This window comes from Stenella coeruleoalba (genome assembly GCF_951394435.1).
Source record: "Stenella coeruleoalba genome assembly, chromosome: 17".
Taxonomy (NCBI): Eukaryota; Metazoa; Chordata; class Mammalia; order Artiodactyla; family Delphinidae; genus Stenella; species Stenella coeruleoalba.
Genome location: NC_137163.1, coordinates 58,951,517 through 58,966,371, shown reverse-complemented (window position 1 = coordinate 58,966,371; position 14,855 = coordinate 58,951,517). Strand labels below are relative to the sequence as shown.

The window sequence follows — 14,855 nt, the reverse complement described above, 5'->3', positions numbered from 1 at the left end:
AATATTATTCCTAAAGCCAATTCTGATAAATCCTTCGGGAAAGAAAGAGATGCAGCCATCTGTTAATGTGGCTTCAGCTTCTTTGTTTCCAAATGTTACAGCTGTCACCAGACCAGCCATTCCACTTGGGGTGGGGCCAGGGGGTTAGAGGGGGAACATCTGTCCACTAAGGACACCACTAAACAGCAACAAAATCTTGGGGCGACCCCTCTCTCTTTCCTCGAGTGCTTTCGCTAGCCGGTCCTACTTCCCCACTCCTTTGGGAGTTTCCTGTTCCATTACGTAGGCAAGAGGGCGAGAGGTCCCAGCTTTCATAATTGTGAGTGGTTTGGCTGGGTGTGTACGTGCGAGTAACTGTGTGTGTGTGTGTGTGTGTGTGTGTGTGTGTGTGTGTGTGTGTGTGTGTGCGCGCGTGTGTTGGGGGAAAGTGGAGCTTGCTACAAGGGGCTTAGAAAAACTAGTCGCCAATTTAAAATATTTTCGGAGTGTTTGAATGATATTTTAAAAGCTAATCCCACTCTCAAATTCAGCGAAATGAACAATACAGATAAGGAAGATGAAGAGGGTGGAAAACCCACACAGCGGAATGGAGCTGTCCATGCCGCGGGAGTGACAGGGGAGCGCTCAGAGGAAAGGAGCTCTGCAGAGAAAGTCACTCTGGCTCTTCTCTCTCGGTCCACCAGCCGGCGACGCTTCTTCTGTAAAAGCATTCCTAGAAAATAACCCTACAACCGGGAAGGGTAGCGATCATTGAGCGCAGTTTCCAGGAGCCGGTCCCCGCAGCCGGGAGAGGTCCCTCTCCCCCCGCGGCTGGCGCGGAATGTGGCGATCCGGCCCGGCGCGGGGGATGACTTCATGCGGCCGGAGCTCGGCGGCGGGAGCAGCTGCTGCAGCTGGCAGGTGGGGTGGGGGCCGGCCGAGCTGACCACGCACAGACCCGGCGCGGCGGCACTGCGGCCCCGGGGCAGCCGGCGCCGGGGACATGCGCTGATTCGATCCCTCCGGAGAAGGTAAGCAGCCCGGCTATTCTTAGCCTCGGCTACACTGCGCGGTGCTTTCTGCTTGGTTAGTAATGGGTTTTGTAATACAGAGGGAAGACGGGGAATATCCCTGCCGCCTTCTGCAATGGGAAAAGGAGCAACAACTGGAATTGAAATGTTAATCAGCCAAGTGCTCGAGATTATTGGAGGAGCGGTGTTACTGGGCAAACAAAGAAGGCGGTCAGCCTCTGTAATCTTAAAATAATCAACCATTGCTATGCCACACTCGCTTAGATATTGAAGAGGATTCAGAATGTAAAATAATTTGAGTTGCACTTTTACGTTGCTACGTTCAACCTTCGCTTGGTTAATTTCTGGTTTGCGAGCAGCAGGTTCTTGTCAGCAGCCTGGAGAAGTAATCGGAAATCTTCCCTCTCCTTTTGCCTTCCTCAGTCTTCTCCCTTTCCAGTTAGAATGGGTCTGCACGTTTCAACGTCAAACACCCACTTCAATACTGAACCTTTAGAAAGAATGTCAAATTCGAGGAGAAACTTACCTCCTGGAGTTCAGCAGCACTTGTCCCCACTTCTCCCTTCATTTACCATCTTCTCTTGTCAATCATTTCATTGATTTCTCCCCCCACCCCGGGGATGCTGTGCCCATTAACAAGCCAGCTCTTGTCAGCTCCTGTCCACCACCTCTGTTCCGTGACTGATTTTTCAAGGACCCAGAAAGGGCATTGCCTTATACCACGTTTGGACTATTATCTATGTCCTTCCCCAAAATGCATGGCATGAAAAATCCTTTAAGCCCAGTACCAACATGGTTTCCGATAACTCCCTTCATTGTAGTCACTGCAGCTACCAGATGGGTTTCGAGGACAGCAGAATCAGTTGGGGTGTGAGAAAGAGGGATATACCTACATATTTTGCTCCATGTGCATAAGAATAGGTGGAAGTAGAAATGCGAATGTCAGTCTATCCCGTTTTTCTGGAAGCTTTTTTAGTCCAGCTAGGTTGTGAGACACCTAGCTGGGTAGGGTATGGGGCAAGTCCTCCTGCAAAAGCAAGCAGTGTGTTTGTCCTAGGATTCCCCCAATAACCTCAAAAGAGTTTCCAGAGAGGCTTTTCCCACAGACAGTCAGAAAGTCAGGGGAGGTGGCCAAGGTAAACCTCAGGTTATTTGGGCATCCTCAAGTTAGTCTCCCCTTTTAGGGGTTCTGACCTAGGATTTCCCCACAAATGCCTTGCTGCTGAGCTCAAGTGCCCATTCTTGTTGCCCATCTAGGTATGTACAATTGAATGATATTCTGTGAAATGGTGAAGATTGCTATGGTGGGGATTGCAAATGTGCCACTTCACCAACAGAGAACAGTTGCAATAAGCCAGACTGTGTGGTGTCTGTGTGCCAATATTCCATTTAAAAAGAGATTTGTTATCTTTAAATCTGAAATTAAAGAGACAGTTTGACTCAAAAGGCCATGGGTTTTATTTTAACAAATCAAAATAGGAGATCAATGAAAAAGAGGGCCAGGGTTTATAGCTAACCTTCTCACCTTCTTTTTTAAATATTGCTTTTAGAACAAGATACTGGTTCTGAAAAATCATGTTACTTCTATTATATATCATTATTGTTTTTCTGATTACAAATTCTCTATTTATAAATACACTTTGGAAAGATTTGAGTTGGTTTCTTTGTCTCTATCTTCAGTATATGAGGCAGAAGGAGTGGAGGGGGGTGGGCAAATCCCTCTCCAAATGGCCCACTCAAAGAACTGTTCCCCGGACCATGCAAACCTCTGGACCAAGATTTTTTTGGCTTGCTGTTATTATTATCTTTAAATGTGGTTTGGGTTTGAAATATTAAATGTTCAGTGTTGTAAAATTTTGACTCAGGCACACCAACTAGAAGAGAGAACAAAGAACAAGAATAGCAAAACTATTTTCCACCTTTCTTACCTAATTGTAAAATATTTAATTATATGAATAATTATTCTGAATAAGAAGTGAAAAACATATTAAAATAATAATTCATTTTTAAGAAAGTAGCCCAAGGTTTATGAAATACAGGTTAGTGCGATTGATCTTAAGTACAGTAAGAATTTCTGTAATTTTAAAAGGTGTTTTTATGTTGAGTATTAGTACATGAAAATATGCTGATGATGGTTAGAAATTGAAATGTCTGTTACTCGGTTTCTGAAGAAACGGAATTCTTTGGCAAGAAATGGGTCAGGATTAGGGGACTGGAGCCGCCAAAGCTGGCATCATACCTGCCAGTGATTTTATAGGTGAGATGAATGCATTAAGTTATGGATTAGGGTTGGAGAAACCTTCTGGGGAAGAAAGAAAACAAGATAGAAAATATAATTTGTTATTTTAGTGCAACTAAGATAATTAAATTTAAGGTATTTCTGAATTTGGACTTCGTTTTATTTAAACAATTTCTGAGGAAAGTTTCTAAATTCAAAGCCCTAGGTAGAAATAGTTGTATGATTTCCTAACTGAAACTGATTTTTGACTGTATTTCCTTTTTTAAAAACGTTTCCCAGAGAAAGGAAAAATTAATTGCCCCGTGTTAAGGAGGAGTAATACCAAATAGAAGGATGTACGCTCTTAGATGCTAAATGAACTGTAGGAACTATTTTGTAGATTTGACAAAATAGAATTGAAATCTATCTGTTGCTTTCCAATCACGTAAAAAAAAAACATTTAGTCTGGTGGGTGGACAGTGTTATCAGTCATTTAAGACTTGAGTACCGATTTAGGATTCAAAGTTGCCCTCTCCTTACAAAAGGCATTTTCTGGTGCTGCATTACTGCCATTAGCTACAATTGAAACAGACTTATCCTGAGATTTTGAAAAACAGAAAAAGAAATAGTAGGATTAATAAGGTTTTGCCTCCACTGAGAATGGGTAGAAAAAGTGCTGTTTTGAAAGTTATCAATGGCCTCTTAATTGCCAGATTTCTGCGCTGTTTCAACCTGTTCTTTCGGTCTTTATTTTTAAGTTCTCTTCTAAGTTCTTTTTTTAAAATTTTACTGCTTAGTGTTTTATTCACTAAAATAGCATTTTTAATTGAAGTATAGTTGATGTGTAATATTATATAAGTTACAGGTGTAAAATATAGTGACACAATTTTTAAAGGTTATAGTCATATACTCCATTTATAGTTATTATAAAATATTGGCTATATTTTCTGTGCTATGCAATATATCCTTATAGCTCATTTTATAATAATAGTTTGTACCTCCTAATCTCCTATCCCCATATTTTTCTTTTTTTTAAATTAAATACTTGTGTTCAAAAGTACTATTAATAAATAATATATAAAGAGATATCTCTTTATCTAGTTTCTCACTAATCCCCTTAAATTGCCTCATGACCAGCCTAGAACAAGTGATATTTATTTGTAGTTTGTGCCTCATGATATCACGGCTATATGTCTTCATTTGTTCCTTTCACTCACCCTGCTACACGTTGAAACCTTGCTCACATCATACACTGCCTCTTCCATGAACCCTTCCCCATACCCACCTTCTTTCTCATTTCAGATGTGTTTCTCCCTTGTCTAAATTCCTATGGCACTTTCTGTTTTGGTCTGTCCTTTAGTTTGAACATGATTTGCTGTTCTAAAATAACCCTAGAGAGCAGAGTCTTTGACTAACAACTTTTTATTACCTGCAACTCATAATACAGTGCCTAGCTATGTATATGCAAAGTAGATGTTCAGCAATTTGATTTTAGTGAAGAAATTAGCTATTATTTTCCAGGGGTGTATACCCACCTACTCTAATATCCAAGTTAGGCTCTAAATAATGTGTGCAAGTACATTTTAGTTTAAAATCCCTATATAATAATATAGTGAAAGTACATTCAAACAGTTATATTCAACAGAAGTTATTGTGAGCTTACATGCCCTTAAGTGGATATTGGCTCATCCGCATCAAACAGCATAGTAAGCATTACAAAACAAAACTTTAAAGAAGACATTGTACCAGCTTTCAGTATGCTTTCATTCTACTGAAAATAAGTAAGCAGGGGAAGATGTCTTGCATAAATAAGTACTAGTTTTAAAGCACTCTGCGAGGTACTTTCATCTATGGTATATAATTTCATCCTTCTACTATATGCTAATTTTACACTGAGACTCAGAGATCTTACCTAAATGGCAGAGATTCTTTCCACATTAACATGCTGTTCTTTGAAGTGTTAACGAGTGAAGGAAAACTATAAAAACATAATCAGAGTAGTTTAAAATTGTTTTGTGAAAAGGCTTTCCAGTGCTTTTTAAACTTTTGGGTCATAACATCCCCTTTAATAATTCAATAAAGGCTATGCATCCACTCCCCAAGTACATACACAACACACACACATAGAATTTTGCCTGTAATTGCAGGTGATTACGGACCTAATAAAGCCCTCCTTTGCAAATGCTTTAAGGACATCTACACTGGGCACAGTTTTTCTTTTTCCTTGTTCTATGCTTAATATTTATTTTTGTACCTATTAAAATTAAACAAATTGTTATGTTATAGATTGAGATATAAACCTAAGCAGCTTCGTACTTTACAAGTTTACTTTTTGCATTTTTGTATTCTGTCCTTCTCTCTCACACAAACATAGAAATTTATATAAATGAGATCAAATAATACTTTTTTGTGAAGAGAATGCTTAGAATTTATTCTTAATGATTTTTCTATATATCACACGTCAGTGTTAGTTATAGTCATCGTGTTGTACATTATGTCCATAGTATGTATTTATCTTACAATTGGAAGCTTGTACCTTTGACCATCTTCCTCCAATTTCCCCTCCGCTGACCCTCTGTCTCCTGTAACCACAGGTCTGATCTCTTTTTCTATGATTGTTTTCTCTTTTTTTTAGGTTCCACATATAAGTGAGATCATATAGTTTTGTCTTTCTTTCTCTGACTTATTTAACTTAGCATAAAGCCTTCAAGGTCCATTTCTGTTGTCTCAAATGGTAGCATTTCTTTGTTTTCTTATAGATGAATAATATTTCAGTGTGTGTGTGTACATACATATGATATGTATATATCTATAAATATATAAAACAACCTCTTTACCCATTTGTCCATCAATGGGCACTTAGGTTGTTTCCATGTCTTGGCTATTATAAATAATGCTGCTATGAACATGGGGGTGCAGATATCTTTTTGAGTTAGTGTTTTCATTTTCTTTGGGTATATTCCCAGAATTGGAGTTGCTAGATATATGTAGTTCTAGTCTTAATCTTTGAGGATCCTCCATACTGTTTTCCATACTGGCTTTACCAATTTACAATCCCACCAACAGCACAAGGGTTCCTTTTTCTCCACTGACTGTTGGAGAACAGGATGACTATTCTAACAGGTGTGAGGTAATATCTCAGTGTGGTTTTAATGTGCATTTCCCTAATGACTAGTGGTATTGAGCATCTTTTCATGTACCTGTTGGCTTTTTGTGTGTCTTCTTTGGAGAAATGTCTATTCAGGTCCTTTGCTCATTTTTTAATTGGGTAATTTTTTTTTTGCTATTTATTTGTATGAATTTTTAATTTATTTTGGACATTAACCCTTATCAGATATATGGTTTACAAATATTTTTTTCCCATTCTATAGTTTGTCTTTTCAATCACTTTGTTGATTTTTTTTTGGTTTTTGTTTTTCTTTGCTGTGCAGAAGCTTTTTAGTTTGATGTAGTTCCATTTGTTTATTTTTTATTTTGTCATTTGTGTTTTCAGTGTCATATCCAAAAAGTCATTACCAAACCCATGTAATGAGCTTTATTCCTATGTTTTCTTCTGGCAGTTGCATAGTTTCAGGTCTTACATTTGAGTCTTTAATCCAATTCAAGTTAGTTTTGTGAGTGGTATAAGATATTGGTCCAATTTCATTCTTTTACATGTGAATATCCAATTATCCCAGGGTTCCCTTGTATGTAACTTCTCTCTTTTCTCTTGCTGGTCTTAAAATTCTTTCTTTGTTTTTGACTTTTGACGATTTAATTGCAATGTGTCTCAGTGTAGCCCTATTTGAGTTCAACCTATTTGGGCTTGATTGGGCTTCACGGATCTGGATGTCCATTTCTCATCCTAGGTTTGGGAAGGTTTCATCCATTATTGCTTTAAATATACTTTCTTCCCCTTTCTCTCTCTCTCTTCTTCTTCTGGAATTCCCATAACATGAACATTGTTTAGTTTATTGTGTCCCATAATTTCCATAGGCTTTCTTCACTCTTTTTATTCTTTTCCTTTTTGTTCCTTTCACTGGGTAATTTCTAATGTCCTGTCCTCCAGTTTGCTGATTCTCTCTTCTGCATGGTCGAATCCACCTTTGAAACTTTCTATTGAATTCTTCAGTTCAGTTATTGTATTTTTAAAATCTAGTGTTCCCGTTTTTTTGATGTTGCTATTTCCTTGTCAAACTTCTTGTCTTGTTCATGCATTGTTTTCCTAATTTCACTTAGTTGTCTGTGCTTTCTTGTAGTTCACTAAACTTCCTTAGGAGGATTATTCTGAATTCTTTGACAGTTCACAGATCTTCATTTTTTTAAGGTCAGTTATTGGAGTTTTATGACTTTCCTTTGGTGGTGTCATATTTGCCTAATTTTTGTGATCCTTGATTCCTTACATTGGTATCCGCATATTTGAGTATGGGCTCTTCCTCCAGACTTTACTGGGTATTATATTCAGTAGTAGTAGTAGATAGGGCTAGGAATTAGTTTCGTGGCAGAGAATCAGAGCCTGTATAGGACCTGGCTCTGGACAGGACCCAGAGCCTGTATAGTTCATTGTTTGGGAACCCAAATCAGGCCAGAGTGTGCACTTAATTCCCTGGTCAGGTGAGGACACTGGTTTTGCCCTGCAGATGGGGGAGGCCACAGGCTGTGCTGTCTGTTCAAGTGCCACTGTATCTAGGGCTGTTTAATGGCTGTACAGCTTCCCATGCTCTCTGGTTAGGTTCCCCAGTTGGACATGCTGAAGGCTGTATTCAGTGATGAGTAGGGCTATGAATTAGATTTCCTGCCTGGGTGCAGCAGGAGAAGCAGCTCTAAAGCCAGTAAAGCTCTTTGTTGTCTTAACTCAAGCTGATCCACACCCCACGTTCTGTGTCTGAACAAGGCCACTGGCTTTGCTTTGCAGACTATCAGCTCTGCCTACCCTTCTCTAGGCTTGAGCACTGCTGGGCCGCACAGTTTCTAGGAGTTGTCACCAATCCTTCTAGTCAGATGGGCCACAGCACATCCACAGCAGATGGGATGGGGCTAGTCCCAGTTCCTTTGCCTGGGTGGGATGAGGACGGGCCACTGCAGGCTACTCTTAATTTCTCAAACAGGCTCCCCAGTTGGGAGGAGCTGGGAGCTACTCTCAGCCTTGGATATGAATTAATCTCCCTGCCTGTGCATGATACAGGATCCCTCCACACCTGGTACTGGCTCTTTTTTGTACCAGAGCCAGTGATGAGCTCTGGCTGCCTGCCTCTTGGCTGGAGCGGCTGGAGCACGACTGGGCCAAATAGCTTCCAGGATTTATTGCCAGCCCTTTTGGTCAGATGGCCAGAAGACACTCTCCACAGTGGGTGGGCTGTGACTCTGCTCTTTCCCTGTGTATGGGCAAACCAGGCTCAAGGGCCAGATGCGTATCAGGTGGATCTGTACCCTGCTGAGTTCCCTGGTTGTAGTGCCCCACCAACCTGGCTCTGTAGATAAGCAAAGATGCCAGTTGTGATCACTACTTGGGCACTGCAAGTATGAATTCCATCTGTCACAATCCATGTGCTGGCTGTTGCATGCCCCTTCCCCCTACATCACAGTCCAACTTTTAGTGGTCAAACCCTGCAGATTCCCCTGCAATCCCAGTGGAGCAGATTAGAGCAGTGGCTCCCACAAAGCAACCCCAATGCTAGTGGTGGTGCTTGCTGTCCCCCAGTTCTCTTCTCCTACTGGAGGAACCAGAGGTTCATGGGAGACCTCACCCATGGTGCTCCACTGGCCTGGGGGAGGGGCAATGTGGTCAACGTGTAGCTCCTTCTCTCACCCTTCTAATGCAGTCTGTCTTGGTCTCTGTAGTGCACGGGGGTGCTTCAGCCTCACCTCCATGTTCTAGGATCCTCTCAAATAGTGTCCTGTTTCCAAATAATTGTTAGTTGTTCCTCCTCGGGGGAGCGCGGAGCCAGGAATGACCTTGGTGATGTCACCCCACTCTGTGCTTACTTTGACAATATGTGTGTCCTTTATAGCCCAGACATTTCTGGTACTTGAAATGAGGTTGTCCTTTTATTGTTCTCCCTGCTTTAGGACCTAAAATGGGAGCTCTTCATTAGCACTGGCACAAAGGCTGCTGAGATGACTAGGAAGCAAGTGCCAAGGAGAAGAGTGAATCAAAGAATCTTGATTCATTGATTTCCTTGATTCAAGGAATCCCAGAAGGAGCTCTAAACGTTACACATTCCAAATGATTTATTCAGGTTTTTCCAATCAAAACCATTTTTACAAAAAAGAAACAGTTCTCAGACTTAGAGTACTATACTGCCAAGTATGTAGAAGAACATTGCCAGCAGTTGAGTGGTGTGGTCTACTTTGAAATATATTCAGTTTTCTTAGGATGGACATATGTCTACTTCAAAGTTACTGTTTCTTTCTAGTAATGCTGTCTACAGTAATATATTTGCTTTTGCCAAGTTAAGAAAACAATGACATCCCTCCCAGGTTCTAAAACAATTACCAGCATAAAAATACATTAAATTTTTTAGCTGATACTTAAGGAAACCAGCACTAGCTAGCATTCCTACTGATGCTAGTATTCAAAGAGAGGCATGACAAAACCATTAATCTAGAAAAAACCAGGTTGGAAAGATGGAGAGAAAGAACTCAAGATGACTACTTAAGCTGTTGCTTTCTTTACATGTCCCCAAATATGATAATAACCATATAAGCTCCTAAAATAAGTGCAATTTTATGCAAACTTCATAATACGCCTAGTATGAGGTAAATTTTTACTTTATTTTATAGTATATTTTTATTTTGGTAAAATGTCCCATAATGTAAAATTTACCATTTTAACCATTTTTAAGTGTATCATTTATTGGTATTAAGTACATTCACAATGTTGAGCAACCATTACCATTATCCATTTTAAGACCTTTCTTATTATCCCAAACAGAAACTGTACTCACTAAACAATAACCCCTTATTTCTCCCCTCCCCTTAGCCTCTGGTTAACTCTATTCTATTTTCTGGGTTTATAATTTACCTATTCTAACTACCTCATATAAGTGGAATCATACAATATTTGTCCTTTTGTGTCTGGTTTCTTTCACTTAACATAAAGTTTTCAAAGTCCATCCATGTTATAGCATGTATCAGCATTTCATTCCTTTTTAAAGGCATACAATGTATAGTGATTTTTAGTTGCAAAACACTTTTAGTACATTGTGTTTCTATTATATTAATGATATCTAGCATATATCACTACCATATTACCTTTAGTAGATGCCCAGTAATGTGTACTATGAGTGAGCCATAATTTCAATTCAGCCAAAACCCACTGATAAACATTTATTAAGTTCCAAACAGTTTTATGATTTCAAGAAATGTGGTAATGGACATAGAGGTTCATGTCTTTATGTGCTGGAGCTTTTACTTTTGACGGAAGAATTCTTGGAGTGGCATGGAATGGTATTGTTGGGTCAGAGATTATGCAGAAACATTTATAATTTGAATACATACATTGACTATAAAAACCATAAACTTCTTCAACAGATAGTATTCCTGTATTTTATGTAACCATTTATAACTATCTTAAAAATGAATGCAAGTAATATAAGGGAATCTATTTAATGTGATTTGAGCAAGGAAACATTCTCACTTTTTTCATTTCTAGTTCATGGAAGAAAATTCCTATACACAAGTATTGAAATATTTCAAGTCTCTGGATCACACATTTCATCATTTCAAAAATATTACAGAGTACATCACGGATGTCAGTCAAGTCTTGTAACAACAGTGTAGAAAACTAGTAACATTTATAGCTAGTTTTTTTTAAGCTTCAGCAGTGGATCATTTCTATCCAGCCTAATCTGAAATTTTAATTCGATTAATTTTTAAAATAAAAAAGATTAATTTTTAATCTAAAACTATTTTAGTTCATATTTATGTACCTGCATTATGATAAATATTTTATTTTGTTGTTTTTTTTTAATCTTAGTTTCTCTTTAGAGTATCTTTTAAAATTTATTTTGAAACAGAATAATTAAAGCCCAAAGATGAGAATGTCTCATTTAAGCTAAACTAAAGAAAGTTGGAATAGCTGAAGTATGAACACAATTGGCAAAACTTTTCACTACCCTCCTTAGAAGAAGACTGTTTTGATTTGCATGGTCCAAGAAAGGAGAAACAGATAACTTGCTGGGGATTGCAACCTGCTTTACTTAAGTTAGACATTAACAGGCTAAAAGGGCAAGGATGAAGCAACATGTTTATAACATAGTTTTGAAAAGCTACTTAAAGGTGAAGGGTTGCAATAACACAGACAGACACACCCTAGACCTTTCACAACAATATTTTAAGGTATGCCTTTTCTTTGGTTGATAGGGATGGAGGGACCTATTAATAAACATTTCTCCTATTTACTTTTGTCTTTATTGCTGTCTAATCAAACCCTCATTAAAAAACAGACATAAAACAAATAAGCATTCTGACTTTTGCCTGAATAAGCAGCAACAAGCTCACATCTTAAACAATGGACTGCAATGGCTATGAGACTGAGGATCCTTGGTCATTGCAACAGTAGCAGCAGCACAACCTGCTTTGTTCCTTCTGTTGTATACCGCAGAATCTGAGTAAATAGAGAGAAGTCAATGATACCTTTAGTGCCATTTCTTACACTCCTCTCCATGATCTTTCACACTCAGGTTCTCTGGTAATCTCAATGTAGTGAAAAACAACCAGGATGCTAATACCCTCTATCCATTGACAAAACTTAATGCTTCTGAGACTTGCAGAAATAATGTTGAATCTGAATTGGTGGTACCCAATAGAGTCACTAAGAATAATCCGTCAGACTCACCAAATCCAAATTCAGATTTAAAGGCCATCAAATTTTAAAGATTACAAAGATTTTAAGATTTCAATATTTGTTATATATGGTCATATGTAAAAATTTAGAAAAGTAAAATTATATGTATAGGTTTTTAATTATAAGCTATATTCACTGGAGAATTAATGCATTTTTAAAAGGATTCATTCTGAAAAGATTACATTAGCACTTTTTTTAAACCACTACCCTCAAAAATAAATTGTGACAAATCATTGTTCATCCAAGTTTATCTCTCATCTCAAGGAAGTGAGTTGTTCTTGGGGAAATTGCTTTCATCTAATTTGTGCTTTCCTGCAGTGGATCAAGCTGAAATGAAATGGGGCTGACATTCTTAACTATTATTACGCGCCCACATTTACCAGAATTACCTAATGATCAGTACCGAAGTGTTTTATAATAAATAAATATGTATGTACTGAGTTGAGAAATGGCTGGTGATCCTGTAGAAGAGATATCTAGATTATATTTCTTACATCATCTCCATATTAGAAAGCAATCCAGGATTGCAAAGCAAGGCATGAGACAGTAGCATTTGGTGTATTTTATAAATGTTTAGATTTCTAGGGAGCTTATTGGTATCATATATTATGGTAAGCACACAAATGTAAACTGTTACTTTAAAATAGTAAAATATCAAGAACATAAAAATTTCTGCAACTTAAATGGTCAGTTTGGTATTTGGCTTTATTATAGGCATTTGCAAGATATTTATTAAACAACCAAATGAACCAATACCATTTAATTTTGAAAACTGCCTTCCTAATACAAAAGAATTGGTATTCTACACAAGTTCCTTGTGATTATTTTTGTAGGTGTGGTGGGAATGAATTATGGATGGCACTACCCTTTCTTGTCTGAGGTTTTGGTAAGGTGGAAATTAGAGGTGACGGACCTTAAAGTTTGAGCAGTTCAAGACACTCAACCAGTAAGTCAGAAAGAGAAAGACAAATACCGTATGCTAACACATATATATGGAATCTAAGAAAAAAAAAATGTCATGACGAACCTAGGGGTAAGACGGGAATAAAGACCTATTAGAGAATGGACTTGAGGATATGGGGAGGGGGAAGGGTAAGCTGGGACAAAGTGAGAGAGTGGCATGGACATATATACACTGCCAAACGTAAAATAGCTAGTGGGAAGCAGCCGCACAGCACAGGGAGATCAGCTCGGTGCTTTGTGACCAACTAGAGGGGTGGGATAGGGAGGGTGGGAAGGAGGGAGACGCAAGAGGGAAGAGATATGGGAACATATGTATATGTATAACTGATTCACTTTGTTATAAAGCAGAACCTAACACACTGTTTTAAATAAATAATAAATAAATAAATAAATAAAATAAAAAAGAAATTTTGGCAATTAAAAAAAAAAAAAAGACACTCACCAAGCACAGTCCATTTACCCAGGACAAGAAAACATATGACATTACTCTTCTTTTTTCAACCACAATGGATTTGAACTTTTAGAAAATTGAAAATGCAAGATACAGATTTTATTTATTTTTTAAAGTAATTTATTTATTTATTTATTTCTGGGGGCATTCGTTCTTTGTTGCTGTGCATGGGCTTTGTCTAGTTGCAGGGAGCGGGGGCTACTGTTCGTTGTGGCGTGCGGGCTTCTCATTGCAGTGGCTTCTCTTTTTGCAGAGCACGGGCTCTAGGGCATGCCGGCTTCAGTTGTTGCGGCACAGGGGCTCAGTAGTTGTGGCTCACGGGCTGTAGAGCGCAGGCTCAGTAGTTGTGGCACATGGGCTTAGTTGTTTTGCGGCATGTGGGATCTTCCCAGACCAGGGTTCAAACTCGTGTCTCCTGCATTGGCAGGCGGATTCTTAACCACTGCACCACCAGGGAAGCCCAAGATACAGATTTTAATAAGAAAATATTAGTCAACAGTTCTTTTATCTCTATGTCTTTTTCTATCTCATTGATTGTGAAGAATACAATCATAGAGAAAGCAAACTCTACATCAGTTGAAAATTTTTTCCACCTGCATGCATGTTATAGTGGATGTGTAACATCTTCACACGGTTTGTGAAATCACTATTTCACCACAAAAATTAAATATGACACTAAAATGATCTGACACTAATTAGCCCATTGAATAAGGGGAGGAGGATTGGCATCTTGGTCATCGTTTAGAAGAAAAAATAATCATTAACCTGTTAGACAAAATACTTGTCTTTAAATTTTCCCTTAATAAATATAATAGAAAATTAAATAAAATGGCAGTACAGTGTTATGAAAGGAAAGCAATTGGGTTGATCTCAAAATGAGTGAATACAAAAATCAATGTTTTTTGTTTAGTTTGTTAATAATTTTATTCTTAGAGCTCTCAGGCAGCTAGCTTTTGGTCATTTTTAAGATCAATCAAAAAGTTCTAAACATTATTTTTAAGGTATGCAGATCACTAGGCCCGCCTCCCCTCCTTTCTCTCTTTCTTTTAATTTTTAAATTTATTTTGGGGAGTTTTGGCTACCATTTATGTTCTAATCATGTTTTTCAGGAAGTGAATTTGAACTTTGAACCTTACCTAGTTTGAATCCTACCTCTATTGTGTTCTATCTCTATGACTTAGGGTAAGTTACTTAACCACTGTGAATTGTTTCTGGATATTTAAAACAGGAAAATCACAGGGTTGTTGCGAAGATGAAAGAAGATAACATAAAAGGGAACTTACTGCAGTGTTTGAGACATAGTAAGGGTTAGTAAATATTTCCAATTTTTATCTTTCTAATTCTCGTGAGCAGTTTACAATGAGATCTCATTACCACAGATTTTCC

General features: G+C 38.2%; 1 protein-coding gene across 2 annotated transcripts in view; it reads left to right on the top strand.

Moving 5' to 3' along the window:
• The first annotated feature begins 896 nt into the window (after positions 1-896).
• Positions 897-14,855, top strand: part of PKIA (cAMP-dependent protein kinase inhibitor alpha) — a 96,658-nt gene continuing 82,699 nt past the window's right edge. Inside the window, exon 1 of one of the 2 annotated variants that reach the window (XM_079901270.1) lies at positions 897-1,010. The gene's annotated coding sequence lies outside the window, so the exon portion shown is untranslated. The remainder of the gene's footprint in view (positions 1,011-14,855) is intronic. The other variant, XM_079901269.1, reaches the window with a different exon arrangement.